Genomic DNA, 14,767 nt, shown 5'->3' with positions numbered 1-14,767 from the left:
CTTCATTTGAACCATTGTAATCTTTGTGAAACATGAAGGGAAATGAGGGTGACTGAACACATTTTAAAAGTTATAGTTTATTGTAACTGAGTGCAAGAGGTCAGTTGCATTGTGGGTAATGTAGGCTACAGGAGAAATGTGTAGAATAAGTAAACAACAAAGACATCTGTTACTTATTCTAGCTACTGTTTTCTTGTTCATTTACAATCAAAGAACAATATACAATGCACAAATACAATTATAGTAGAGTTTATTTACATTTTAAGTGATTTTATAACAGCCAGTTTTGTATTTTTGCCAATATGCCTTTAATAATTTAGTGTTTTTTAATGTCCTTAAAAAATATTGTCTATATAAAACATATTATTACATAGGTGGACTCCACTGATTCTCTCTTATAACAGTCTGGAGGAGTCCAACCTGTATGCTGGGAATTAATGTATACTGTAAATAAAGTATTTCCTCTTACTATAGCTTTACCTTGAGCAGCTGCAATCAAAATTGAATATCTTCACTGCTAATTTATACTTTTACTTTTAAAACATGAATTTGTTGATAATATTTCTGTTTATTGAATATTTTTACTCTTTTGTATTTCACTGTAAATCTTCAGAGTATGTGTTTGCCAAACACTGTTGACACCAGCAGAAGTACAGAAGAGGAACAGGTGGAATGGTTTCCCATTGCTAAATAATCACTCCAATTAGGCAATTAAAATCTGAGGCAGAATCAAGTTATGGATACCCCACGAATAAGCCCCCCACACTAATCACAAATCAATAAAGACATGTTAGACTGTTGCGCTCTCATTAACCTACTGCTTTTGAACTGCTCACACAGATTTTTTGTGGCTGTAATTGCCTGTAAAGCAATAAGAGGTAATTCGTTGTTGTTTTTTTAGGTTAATTAGTAAATGGTGCAAGTCATTGATTCAAATCATGAAAGTTAATAATGAGCCAAATATAAGCAGGAGCGACGATGACAAAAAGGTATTTTAATGTTGAAATTTGGCAGCGTGTCCTACAATCAGTCTTTGATGTGAGTGTTTACAGCTTTTCCGTCACCTCCTCAGGTTTGTTTACCATTTCTCATTACAGGTTCTGTCGTCATCTGGTGCGTACTCTTCATAAAAGTACCCCGATGACGTCTTGTTGCTGTCAACCCTGGGTAAGAAGTTTTGTTCATTTTTAGACGTACAGTAAAGTGGTTCAGAGATTGGTTTCCTGTTCCCAGCCCATGGCCACAGAAACTAATTGAAAACTCTTGTATAACTCCAAGTTAGGAGATTTGTTCGTGACCGAATGGGACACCAATGTTAAGGCAGTATATTTATAGTATCTACCACTGTCTCCACTGTTGTTATCCGATACATTACATGTTTAACAGCTCTTTTCAAATGAATCATCTCATTTTCATAAATAAAATATCTGCATTCAAAAACAAATACACATTCGTAGAACTGAGACCTGGACTCAGATGTAACTCACTAAACACCTCAGCATAGTCCTGTCTTTTACTTTGGCCACCACAGAAAGATGAAACTCTCAGGGTTATGTGAACTTTAGGTCATCAAGAGGGAACTATAATCAATAAGTTAAAGTTATAACATTACAATGGATCAAAGGGACTGGTTCCTAGTGGATCATATCTAGTAAAATTAACATTGTTAATTCACACATCTTAAAAACATGTTTTATGACTAATAAAAAGACATTGGATATGAAACCTGCTTGGATTTCTTTCACTCAGTTGATACTGAATTTCTACCAAAAGAGAAACTGAATGTATTTAATTGATACAAGGAAGAGCAGGAAGTAAAAGAACAGAGAGCAGATGTTTTGTGAAAACTTTGGTAAATTTATTTTCATGAAGAACATACAGTATGATATCACAAACATGTGAAAAAAAAATGCAAATGCTATAAAGATTTTATTTAAAACAACTGAATTACACTTGTTAACATTTGAAAATGTTCAAAATCTAATTTTACATCAGATAAATAGTGTTGATTCAAGTTGTTTTGATAATATCTTAAGTTAAAGTGTTTGTGCAACACCATAATGATCTGTATAATGATTTCTGATCTCTCTGCACCCTGCAGACTGCAGACGACCATCAGGCCATCACTCTGCGGCTCCTCCGCTCTCTCAGGCCTCCGTCCTGCCAACTCCAGCCAGGACGGTCTGCAGGACACCGTGTAGCCATGCTGGAGTCGCTGAAAGCTGGCTTGGTAGGAGCAGATTGCTTCCTAATTGTGCTTTTCAGAGCTGCTGTGCACTGGGGGTTACAACAGGGCTGCCTGCGGTCTGGGGCCACAGCAGTGGACGCAGCACCGAAGGAATCCAACCTAGCAGGGTCTCATTGATCCGCTGAAGCAAAGGTCACCGCTGCTATGCATCTGTGGGCTGAATGACGGCCACCAGAGCAGCTCCAGAGGCGTCTTATCGCTCACTCGAGGTGCTAATCACTTTTTTTTCTCTTTTGCCCTGTGATAATTTCTAGCGTGTGTGAAAAGCAGCCTGCAGATTTCATTTCCAGTGTGGTTCATTCACTTCCCTTTTTCCCCCCATTATGCATCCTGAGACTGGATGATCCATCTCTCCCTCTCTTTCTCTCTTTCTCTCTTTCTCCATCTCCTGTGTCCCTGCTGCACCCCCCCACACCCCACACCTTCCCCTCCCCAGCCCCCTCCAGCACTCCACCAGCCAACCCCTGCTATTTTCACCCCACACACATCCGTCGCTGCACTTATCCAGCCTCAGACGGCTGCTGGCTCGATAGCTAAACGGATTATCCAACAACAGAGCACCTCTCTTTCTCCCTCTCTTCCTCTCCCTCTCCCTCTCTCTCCCTCTCTCTGTCTCTCCATGCACTCCTCTAGCCGTGGGTCCTCGGAGGCGGAGGGGTCCTATTGAGCGGGGCCCTGGCTCTCCACTAGCCAGGCTCTTTATTGAGGCGTCTATGGGGCTTTATGCTGCCAGCGCTCGGCCTTGCCCTCGCCATCATCAATCATCCTCGGCTCCAGGGCTGCTATCACTGCCCAGACAGGCGTCCAATCACAGCCTTCCAGGAAGCTCTATAGGAGACGGGAGAGAGAAGCAGAGAGGAGAGGAAAGAAACAGAGAATCAGGTTGTTTTCTCTGTTGCTGCCAGTCTCAAGTCTGATTTGATTGGCATCTTCTGTACCTTCTGGGTGCATGACAACACTGGCAGATCGGCCTGTGAGGTATTTGATTAGATCATGAACTGAGAGACTGAGTCATGAAAGCACATATAACCATGTTAAAATAATAATTGTAGTAGGCATTTGGCAGCAATAACAAAGCCTTTTATGACAGATCTATATTAATCTTATCAGTCTGAATTTTAGAAGAGGGGGTTCAGTGTACAAATATTAAAGCAAAACCATAAATCCCCTCAGGAATAAAGGAATATTCTGACTGATAAAACCTGATAAGGTCACTATAAACTCACTGATGGGTGTGACAGCCAACATCGGTATATTTCACCAAAAGTTGAGCTCAAAAGAGGAGAATTTGTATGTTGAGGCTCACTCTCTGCTTTTCTTTTTCATCAAGCCTCAGCAGGAGCCTTTGTCGAATTTCTACTCCAGGCTTAACTTTTTTAATAACGATTTTTTTTCTTTTTCTCCTTTCTTGCTTTTCTTTTTTCTTTTTTTTTTTGGCCCATCTCGCTGCACAGCCCTGAGCTCTCATCCTGCTTCAGGAGAAATAGGCGGAATCTGATTACAGACCTATTTTACAGCAGACGCCGGGGCGCAATAAAGGGAGAGAGAGCACGGAAACGGGACTCAGCCCATCAATTAGATCTCTATTAGCAGCCAATGCAGACCTCACCTCAGGAAACGCCGGGGCCCTGAAATTAAACAATTCTTCAAGCACGACAAGCCAGTCAACTCTGCTATATCTTTGAGAGAGGAGGGGGAGGAGAAGGGGGGGTATTTCTATCCTACAATAAAAAGCTTAATAGGGAAAAGGGAATAAAGCCTAATTGTGGTTATAAAAAAAAAGAGCATAAAGGCCTAACACTAACATAAGGTCACTGCTCATAACCACAGATATAAATTCTTATTATAATCATGTTTGAATGTTGTATTAATATGATGCTGGATTTAATGTGCAATAAGGTGTAAAACATATGTTTAGGCTGCAGAGACACAGAATCACTGTGACTGGGATTTGGAAATCTGCAACAGAGTCGACATACAGTAGTGTTATAGTAATATAACAATGATCTGGTCTTGTTTTCTTGTCCTATAACCTCCTTCCAGTGCCATTAATCTCCAACTGTTGACCCGCTGACCTGAGGCGGGACAAAATGTCAATATTGGATAATTAGCCGCAGCATTAAGGCCAGTTAGAGAGGACACCTTGAGAGGCGTCTGCTGCATGGCCATTAAATCATAATTGCTTTTTCAGGAAATTAAAAGTTTTACTTTGCAATTTGTCCAAATTTCATTCCAGGTCTGTTTCCTCGCGGAGCTGCCGCGAGATGCCAGTTAATTGGGTTTCAGTCAATGGGAAGTGGTATTTCCATGTTAACAGGGGTTTATTATTGGTGGGAAGACACGCAGGGCTTCTGGATCAGCTTCCAGTGGTCCATGCAGGGCCAAAGACTCCTATATATTTATAGGTCATATAATCTGGTTTGTTACACGCAGCAACATGGTAGGAAAGTCCAGTGTTACTGGGATGATATCTGGCACCAAGTGGCTCAGCCTCAGTTGAAGAGGTGGTTTCATGCTCTTGTTACTTTTCCCACTTCTAAAAGAGTCATGCAAAACTTAATATTCTGTAGCATGGCAAAATAGAAGAAGTCAGGTTAAAATATGAGTTTTAAGTAATTATAAACATGTATACTAAAGGCTCATCCTGCTCTTAGTTGAAGACTTTTCCCTGGTTTTAGGAAAATGCAGTTGGTTTTCCAGCCCCTGTCGTTTCATCTCTGGTATGATCTGACGCAAGGACCACGAGTCCTCTCTCCACGATCTCTGCCTGTTTCTCAGTCCCTGTGGCACGTATTTCTCTATTTGCTCAATCAAAGGATGGCCATTTATCATCGAGGGAGACAGCCTCGTATTTTCTACCTTGCCCGCTCGGTTCCACGACCAAATTCAGCATTTTTATGGAAAACTGCAGTCATTTTGATTGATGAAATCCAAAGATGTCCAAAACAATCCGGGGGATCCCCAACTGTGGCGCACCGGCGGGGTGCTCCAGTGTTGTCATTGTTCCCCGGGAAGAAAGGAGCGCGTCCGGAGAACACCAGGGGAAAAAATCACGATTTTCAGTTCAAAAGGGCCAGAAAAGCAGCGTTTCTTTACAGGCAGTGGGAAAGTGGAGGAAAACCTTTTCCACTTGCAGACGACAACAATACTTGCTTGGCTTTTTTTCCCCTCTTGATGCATTCAGCTATAAAGGCATGGGCTAATAGAAACAGGGCCACAATAATGAATTGATTATTTTTACTGTGAGGCTTGATGTTATTTGTGCTCGCGCCTGTGCAGCTGAATGGCTGGTGCGACACACACATCCCCCTGCATTCATCCGATTTGCGCATATAGGCTCATTGTGTGTCATGTAGCTGCGCAAAAGTAAAATAACTGTTCCTTAAAACCGATTTCAGACCAGCGCCGCTCATGGCTTTTATTTACCCGCGCTTGTCTTGTTTGCAGTGATTCATATAATGTCACGAGAAATGTCACCTGTCTGGCCTAATTGGCACCTTCTGTTATTAATACCGGGAGTGTGTCTCCTTTTTGCACCCGCGGAAATAAGCCTATATTGCGTATAGCCTACTTAATACAGCGTCACCCAAAGGGAGATTCAATAAATCTCCCTTTAACGGCGCTTCCCCTCCAAACTCCTTCAGGCGAGTGGAGGCCGTGTCAAGATTGCGATTGTGCGCCAGTGCTTAGGACCAGCTGCTCCCAGGACAGACAAGCCCTTGTCAATTAGGCGGTGACAAGCAGGTCCTCCAACTGCCTGCAGGCGCTCCACCAGCCAGCAGTGTACAGTCCCCGCAATTAGTATCAATTTCTGTCGAGACCTCCTTGGAGCGCGCAGACACAGGCCGGGTAAATGGCCAAACATTGTCCAAATAACACCAAGAGCCCACAAATGACAACGTGTAATGGGGCCAGTGTTAACCGCAGCGCGCGCGGCGGAGAAAGAAAAACGTTTTGAATTTAGAAAGAGCAGAACATAAACCCAGGATAGTTTCTGAAACACAAGCTCCAACCTCCAGACCTGTGATCACAGAGCCCAAACCATAGTTATATCACTGCCGTGTATATGACCAGGGTTTAACCAAAGCACTGGAAGAATCATGTTGTATTGTGGCCTCATTAAATATTTAATTGAAATAAAAATCTATATCTGATCAGCACATCAAATCCTTTTGACTGGTGTTTATTCTCAGTGTTGGTGATTCATCAATAAATACTCATCAATTTATTAGTCTCCATTAAACCACAATCTAAACAAATCATTAATAGATTGTTATTCTCAATAAGCAGAGGACAGTTGCATTCTGGGGCAGATCAACCTAAAATCAGCCCAGATTATTGTCACCAAAATCTAATTATTAACCTGTTATTATCTCTTAATAGGCATCTACTGACATGATGATTAATAACTTTGATTAAAACCGTTAATGAATGTCTTATTGACAGCTATAACTAGGGATTATTAGTATACGATGCATGGGGCATCTGGAAGGTACTTAGGATATATTTATTAATGCGTCATTGATGAATTATAAGACATTAAGAACAAATTTGGGGATATCAGTTAGATTTTCCCATTTCTATTTGGTAATAATGTATTTAATATTAATTCCAAGTGGTGTCCTGTCTTGCCGATTTTGGCCCCAATGATCTGCAGAAGTAACCAGTCAAATGTAGTTTTTACAGCTGATAAAGTTATTCTATTAACATATAACAACGCCCTTATAGAGCTTGATAATCATTACAAGTTGTTGATTTACAGTATAGCAGCAGCTCAGAGGAACTCAAAGTGAAGTGAAGTTGGCTCAGACCTAAAGCAGCGTCTTCTGCTCCTATGAGAGAGTAAATAAATGTCAGGCCCACACTGTCACAACACTGACAACCCATAGAAAGATGGCTCACCAAGCGCCTTTTGTAAATGGTGTCACCACAAGCAGCTGGTGGTGGCATTCCCGGGCCTTGGACGCTGCCCTTTGGCCCCTGGGGGGTTGGACTCCGGACAGGGCGGTCCAGCCGTCTCCACAGCGCCGTGATAGGTCGGGTCAGCGGGGCCAAGTTTCCAGCAGGAGAAGCTTGGGGCAAAGTCGAGGAACAAAAACCCCAGAGCTCACCAGGCCAGTGGGATCATTAGTATGAGCGTTTGTTTAACTAATTAGCAAGCTGGGCAGCCAGAGGGAGGCTTGTATAGACGACATGGACGTCATATATGGGAAAGGTGTACGGGCATCCGTCATTCTGCGTCAACAGAGGATGAATGCGATGTGACTGAAGCGCAGGAATCAAGTGTTAAAGCCTCAGCTCAGGGGACTCCTCATAACTCATCACACCATGATGGGACAAATTCTGATGCTGTGCGACATTCCTCCGCTTCCCGACAAATGAGCGGAGTCTGCAGCAGTGTAGTAGTGATCTGACTTCATGGCTCTGGGAACAATAAGTCGTTATTTTCGGGGGAGGGAAGATGCTGGTTCCGCAGGGTTCAAAGTACAGGATGGGGACAGGGCAGCTCACTGAAGTTCAAGAACAGTGCAAACAGCACATGCCAACAAAAGGAGCCACAGAGCATTCAGCTGTGGTGGTGGTGGTGGTGGAGCAGGAGAGGCTGTGTGTGTGTGTGTGGTGTGTGGGGGGGTTTGGTGCGGTGGGTCCCGCGTTAAATATGGGAAAGTTTGGGGAACGGGGTCGCCGGGTCAAGAAAAGTCAACAAGAGAGCAGTCTTGATGACAGAAGGAATTTAATATCAAAAATACATAAATCTTCAAGTGAGGGCAGGCGCATAATGGGCACAATGGAGGCGAGTGTTAGAGTCAACACAGATTTGTTGTTGGTGATTAAATGGATCAGGCCAAGTTGTTAACATTTAACACAAAACGTTGGCACTAGAATAGAGCTGGAGCAGAATAGAAGGGGGTTTCCTGGATGGAGCAGGACAGCCATGACGTGCAGAGAGACAGCTCGTGTTCTGGGGCAGATCTGGCGCTGTGTGCCGCTGTGTGCAGCAGAAAGTAAATTATCTTAACTTGTATTTGAATTGGATTTAGACAACAAAACAAAACAAAAAAACAGGTCACATGTTGATTATTTGCTGTGTTATTGTCTATGACTGGCTTTGGCTCTGAGTCTTTCCTGGCACTGGCGCATTTACGCACGAATTTTACGCACGTTGTGACGGGTAAACGCACCCCCCAGCTTGTTGAATCACAGTGCCACTGCATGGATATCTTTCTTCTGGAGATTAATCTATCCGTCCTGCTGTAGGACATAGGTCCTGCATCTGTCTCCACGTCCCCTCTGACTGCAGCGCCACACTGGACGCGGGGCTGAGAACTCTGCCTGACCTTCGCCCTCGCCCCTGCGAAGCCCTGCAAGTTCCCCGGCAGTCGCAAACAACTCTGAATTCCATAATTCTTCGCGAAAAGGCACTATTAGGGAAAAATCCTTCCTTTTTGACAATTTAATAGTGCAAACTAATCATCTGGTTGACACGGGCCATTCATCTCCGCGCAGGCAGACAAAGACAAGGCCTTTTCCATAGGTTCGTCTGGATCCTGCAGTCAGACCAGCCTCTATTTTGAGATCAAGTGCACAATAAAAGCATTGTGACTGCTTAATGGCTATGTTTGTGAAGCCACCCAAAACCCAGTGTATTAAATGCATTTTTTGTTGTTGCAAAGAATGAAAAATAGGCGTAACGTGGACCAACAGCCGCATCATGACTGAGAATAAACCCGTCTCGGTACCAAACTTTGTTCGGATACTTGAAGCAATCAAAACATGAAACAAAAGAAGGGATCCGGGATGAGAAAAAAATACTGGTCGCCACAAAATTGCTTAAACCCCCCAAGTTATGAATTCGTTTCTGAATCAATTTAGCGGTGCAGGCATTTTCCCTACATCCTCTTGCGGGAGTAACAAGACAGGGAAATTGATCCGGTGAGACCTCACCTCTCGGTGCGCCTCAATAAAAGAGACATCAGCCTCTCTCGACGACTGTATAATTTTTAATATATATGCAATAAATGTTCAATTTGTTTCCAGAAATGACGGGAAATAATAACGTCAAATTTTAAAGCCATCCATTACAGCCCAACAATGCCTCGTGCATACTTTACTATAACGCAGAGTGCTTTGATTAATTCACATTTTGATTGTGTTTGATAAAGCAATAACGTCACAGCGCCTGGGTTTTTTAGGACCAGTTGGACCATTTTCTGCTTTTGGAAAACAAATATGATGGTGGATGTGTTTTGATATAGGATTTCTTTTCTTTTCTTTTTTTTTCAGTCATGGCTCTTTTGTTTGTTGTTCAGGTGAGGTCTGGATCTGCTGACCTTTCATGATGTCACCATGTTTCTTTATCAGTGGTCATTTTCAGATGCAAAAACTACTATATTAAGAGAGCAAGTAGCTTAATGCTTGTAACAAACTCATCTTTAATAGATAAACTTATTACATTACAACCCTTAAGACCAGTTGAGAGAAAATTAAAAATGTCTTATTGTGCTTATGTCTTTCACTCTCCTCTGCAGAGCCTCATGCAACATCAAGTTAAAGTACAATAGTTGAGCTAATATGATATTAAATATGTCTACAGGAAGTGTGTGTAATGTGACTGTAAACTCACTTTGAATCACTAACAATCCCATTATGAAAGTGATAATCAACAATATATTTTTTAAAGATCCACTGAATGAAAGGTCACAGCCAGTTCAGGTTTTTAGTGCCACATTAACTGTCCTCAGGAACATGATTGGGTTTCAGTCTGGCCACAGCTCACACACACACACACACACACACACACACACACACACACACACACATAGTTATGTTCAGAGGGAAACAGTGCAGGTAGCAGAGCGGCGGGCCGGGGGTCTCGGATCACTGTGTGTAGACCTTGACACAAAGTGCATTAAGTTGGCTGATCCCTCTCAAACCATTTGATTAATTCACTCCCATTCAAACCCAAGCGAGCAAGGAGTGGAGGGACGTGACCAATGACATAATAGGCTCTGTCAAACAGCCTTGCAAAACGCCCAGACCATTTGTGGTGACAATCCTGATGCCATCAGTTCCATTATAGGCCTCCATTCAACCCAGAAACAAACATAGCTTTACTCCGAAAAAGGGAAAAGTCAGCTTTCTGGTGGATCCCCCTTTGCTTTCAATGTCAATAGTTTTTGGCTCAGGGCTCCATGCGGGCATCACATTCCCTCCTTTAGAGCACAACTGAACAGAAACTGTAGGGTTTTTCTTTCTTTTTTATTATTATTATTAATAAACATCTCTTTAACACTGAGGAATGTTACAGCAATGAGATATTTTTAGATTTAAAATATCACATTAAACAATCAGTCTTTAAAAATGTACCAGTCTGCTCTTCTCTGACCATGCATTAAAAAATAACATTATAATGTATAACCATGTTTGTGCACTTCTCCTGTTAAGAGGTGATAATTGTATTAAGATTTAACCCTTTGTATTCCAAAGTATAGGCCAAATGCAGAGAGCTCCTTTCCTCCTTTCTCAAATCACTGCAGTGATAGCAACATCAAACAAAACAAAGAGGAAGAAAGTTCATGTAAAACTGTTTCTGAGTCTATAAATATGAACAGACAGATTTAAGGCTGTGATAAAGAAGTGGAGGAGATGCAACAGCAGAGGTTTTATAAACCACAGATGTAGCTGTGAAATAGACGACTTGCATTTAAGAAATAAGCTGATGAGTGAGAGCTGAGAGGCCGAGACCGTCCAGTCTGTCTGAATCTGCTCACTGCAGGAGGATAACAGCATGTAAGAGGGACTGTCGACCAGCTCTGCACAGAAACATCAACAATCTGCACAATATATTATTCCCTCAAATCTGTGTCAGTGCCATGGGCTCAGGCGGCATGTTAAATATTGTTACTGGGCGTTTAACCTGCAAGATGAATGTCTCTTAAGATTTTTAAGAAAATGTTTGATTAGGATATTCTAAAAAAAAAAAGAAAGAAAATTCATCCTCGGATCAAAATATATATACTGCCACACAACATAACCTGTTCACAATATCTAATAACTGCTCATGAGGTAAGAATATAGGACTTTGTAGCTTTAACCACATAAACTTCTTTTTAGAAGCAACAGTCTGTTTTTATTTCTCCTTTATAAAGGAAAATTGCCTGCAGACATCATATATTTAGATTTTGAATAAAGATAAATAATAAGAAAGACAGAAAATTACCCAAATCTGCCACAAGAAAAGAGAAAAAATGAAAGTTGCTTTCATCATGTCACTGAGGTAAACAACCAGTTTAAATAATGATCTGCTGCAGTCGGTGCAGAATGCTAATCAGAGCCCGGACCACCATAATAGACAGGGTATATTAATAATAAACTATATTTAAATTTAAAGAGGAATTTTAGTAAGTTTTAAAAAATTTTGCAAATCATGAAAAAGCTGCTTCTGCTGCAGAATCATCCACATCCACACAGAGCTTAAAAAAAACATACTCAACACATTGTAATAAAAGAGCATTGATTTAAAATAATGATGTTTCCTTTTTTTTCTATTTTTTTAAGCCCCACAGTATTAAAACTGTAGGTGACCTGTGACAGTGTGTAAAGGTCTTTTTCATTCAGTCCATCATGAACTGATGCTGCGCGGGCTCATGTGAAACACCTCCTGTTCCTCCTCCTCCTTCTTCTTCCATCAGCCAACAAAGAGATGAAAGGCAGAAAAAGTCTGTAGATAAACTCGCTTTATTGTTTCTTTAACCACTTTGAGGGGAAATCCACCGTGTCCTTCTTTTCCACAATATCAAACCCACTCTTTCTTCCCGTCCTCTTCCTCGCTTGTCCCGATTTTCATCCCCTTCCACACCCTGTTTGTTTTGGCCGAATAGAGCCGCCAGACACTTGGACACACACACAACCCTCACAGCCGCTTTCAGTGCGTTATACACGGCGGGTTGTTTCTTTCACTGGGCCCTCGCTTTGCTCCCTCACTCATTCCTCTGTCTCTATTGAAAACTGTTGACGCAGAAGCGTAAAAGAGAAAAGATTAAAGGAGGAATAAAGTGTAAAAACCTTTGAGTTTGTGAGGATGTCAGAGAGTGAGAGGCGAGGGAGGGGAAAACATTAGGCCTATTGTAGCCCCGGATAATGATGATAATAATAACAACAACAACAATAATAATAATGATAGCTATAATAACTAGGCTATAATAATAATATTGATAATAATAATAATATGTTATTGTCGAGTTAAATCACAGTCGCCCACATTAGACATGCAGTGTCCTATAACTTTGACTTGATTTTATTTTTTGCAGCCTATTATTATATAATATAAGAATAATAAGAATATTTTGTTAATTTCATTTCGATTGAGCTTTTTGTGTTTATAAGAGTTAGAATAACCTGTCTGCTGAGCAACCTGATGCACAGGAGGACATGTCATAAATCGCCTCAGGGCAAAAATATGTAAATATTTTACTCTTCAAAAAAATGTTCATTGATATATGCTAATCATGTTAGTTATATGATATGCGATGAAAATATATATATTCGTTTCATTATAAATGGGATTTAAAAAGAGAAATGTTGGATGCTGTATCTGAGTCCCCTCAGTAAACCGCGGTGTGGCTCTGCTGCTGCTCGGAGCGCGGCCGGCTCGTTTCACAATGCTCTGACTTACCCGTTCATTTCCCTATAAAAGCCTCTATATTCATAATTCTGTAAATACACGAGGGTATTTTTTCTGTCTCTGAAAACGCATCAGAGCAGCAGTCGGTTCCTCCTCAGGAGCCCAGCCAAATTAAAAGTCGGGCAGAAAATGTTGTCTCATTTAAATTCTCACCTTGATCTCTCTGGTGACTGGTAATGGTCCGAGAGGAGCTGACGCTCAAAAAAATCATCAAGCTGCCTGTTCTGACTGTTCAGAAAGTTCAACAAACCAGACGCCACAGTAAAGACGAAACAGCAGAAAAACAGTGACAATGTTTTTGCAGCAGGCAGAATCATCAATTAAACATAGAAAATGCATGCGAGGCAGGACGCTGCAGCCTTACTTACTCTGTGCTGTGCTGTGGCTCCGCAGTTTAATTACAAGCCCTATAATTTCCCATCGCAGATAGTGTCAAAAATCTGCGACTATTTCTCAGAGATTCCCTTTAACAAGTGGAAACTTAGTGTCCTCCTGCACCATTTTATACATGATGAGCCGTCAGTAATGGGATTATTAAACAAAAACGTTTCAGGCGCTGGCGTTAACCTTTTTTAATGCCTAATTAGGTTTTGCAAAGAAATAATTAGATTCTACAGTGCTTACACTGCCTATATTTTCAAATGGCATCTGCAGCAAACACATCATCCTGCGACACTCGTGCCAATAATCTGCGGATATATGCGCCACAGTAGCAGTCAGATGTTAGATTTTAAAACATGTTGGTACCAAATAAGGTGCACTTAAAGGTAAAATAATTATCCAACACAGGCTATAGGCCAACCTGCTGCGGCAGATCGTCTGGTCGACTGTGCCCTCTTGTGGTGGCCCCCCAAACGACATAAGGTTGAATGAAGAGGGTCATTTGGATAAAAACAAAAAGCAAAGATGAAAATATTCGACAAATCTGCTGTTCAAATCGATGGTATAGCTGCAAATGTAAAAGCCTTCATCATCTTATGGAAACTTTTTTTAAACAAGTCGGGGGCTCGGTTTCTGCTCTACAGATGTGGGCGTTGTCCGTGGCGCAGGCGCACTCTGCACATTGTTTTATGGCCTGTGCGTCTGAAGCATGAACTGTGGATGTGATGCTCAGATTCAGCACAGTCAGGAGTGTCGCTCTCTGTGTGTCTCCACATTTAGTGCAGAGTGAAAACGGAGAGATGACCCTATAGTTCATTTCCCCCAACGCTAGTGCATGCACAGCATGGCAATGCCAGAAGTTTCCCCCAAGCCTATGGATGTCATATTCTGCATTCAGAAATTGTTATCAATTAGATAGGTGGGTGAAATAGATCTCTCTCTGCCACTGTGTTAGTTCCAGGAAATAAAGGATTTGCATACAGGAGGTTGATTATCCAGTGACAAACAAAAGCTTGTAGGCCTATCACAAGATGATCTGAGTGTGAGACTTAAATCTGAACAAATTCCAAACTATTCAAAGCTGTAAAAAAAATAATAATAAAATTAAAATTAAAACTGATCTTGCAGGTTTTAAACACGGAGCCACAAGAGACATAGGCTAAACAATAATAAAAAATAAAAGTATTTTCTTTGAAGATGTAGCCTAACATTATTCAAATGTTGTGAACACCACCACCCGAATTTGTTTTACAAATACGAATACTACTATAACTTTATTATCCCAGAGGAAAATTCATTTGTCTGTCAGCTCATAACATTTGCATTAGATGTGTTAGATGAAGATATGTTATAAGGTATATTTATGTATAAATAAACTAAACCGTTTGTGTTTATCACCAGTTTGAATTAAAAACAAACAAAATAGACTGATATGTGTTAATGTCTAGATATAA

General features: G+C 41.3%; 1 long non-coding RNA gene across 1 annotated transcript; it reads right to left on the bottom strand.

The window, feature by feature from the left end:
• Window positions 1-2,843: 2,843 nt before the first annotated feature.
• Window positions 2,844-13,739, bottom strand: LOC146979357 (uncharacterized). The gene is made up of 2 exons (XR_015036797.1): window positions 13,301-13,739; window positions 2,844-3,076 (listed from the first exon to the last, which is right to left on the bottom strand). It is a non-coding gene; the product is annotated as an uncharacterized LOC146979357 (long non-coding RNA).
• Between the last annotated feature and the right edge of the window lie 1,028 nt (window positions 13,740-14,767).

Source organism: Trachurus japonicus, chromosome 10 (genome assembly GCF_045865225.1).
Source record: "Trachurus japonicus isolate A0001 chromosome 10, Traja_1.0".
Lineage (NCBI taxonomy): Eukaryota > Metazoa > Chordata > Actinopteri > Carangiformes > Carangidae > Trachurus > Trachurus japonicus.
This window is presented reverse-complemented; position numbering and strand designations above follow the sequence as displayed.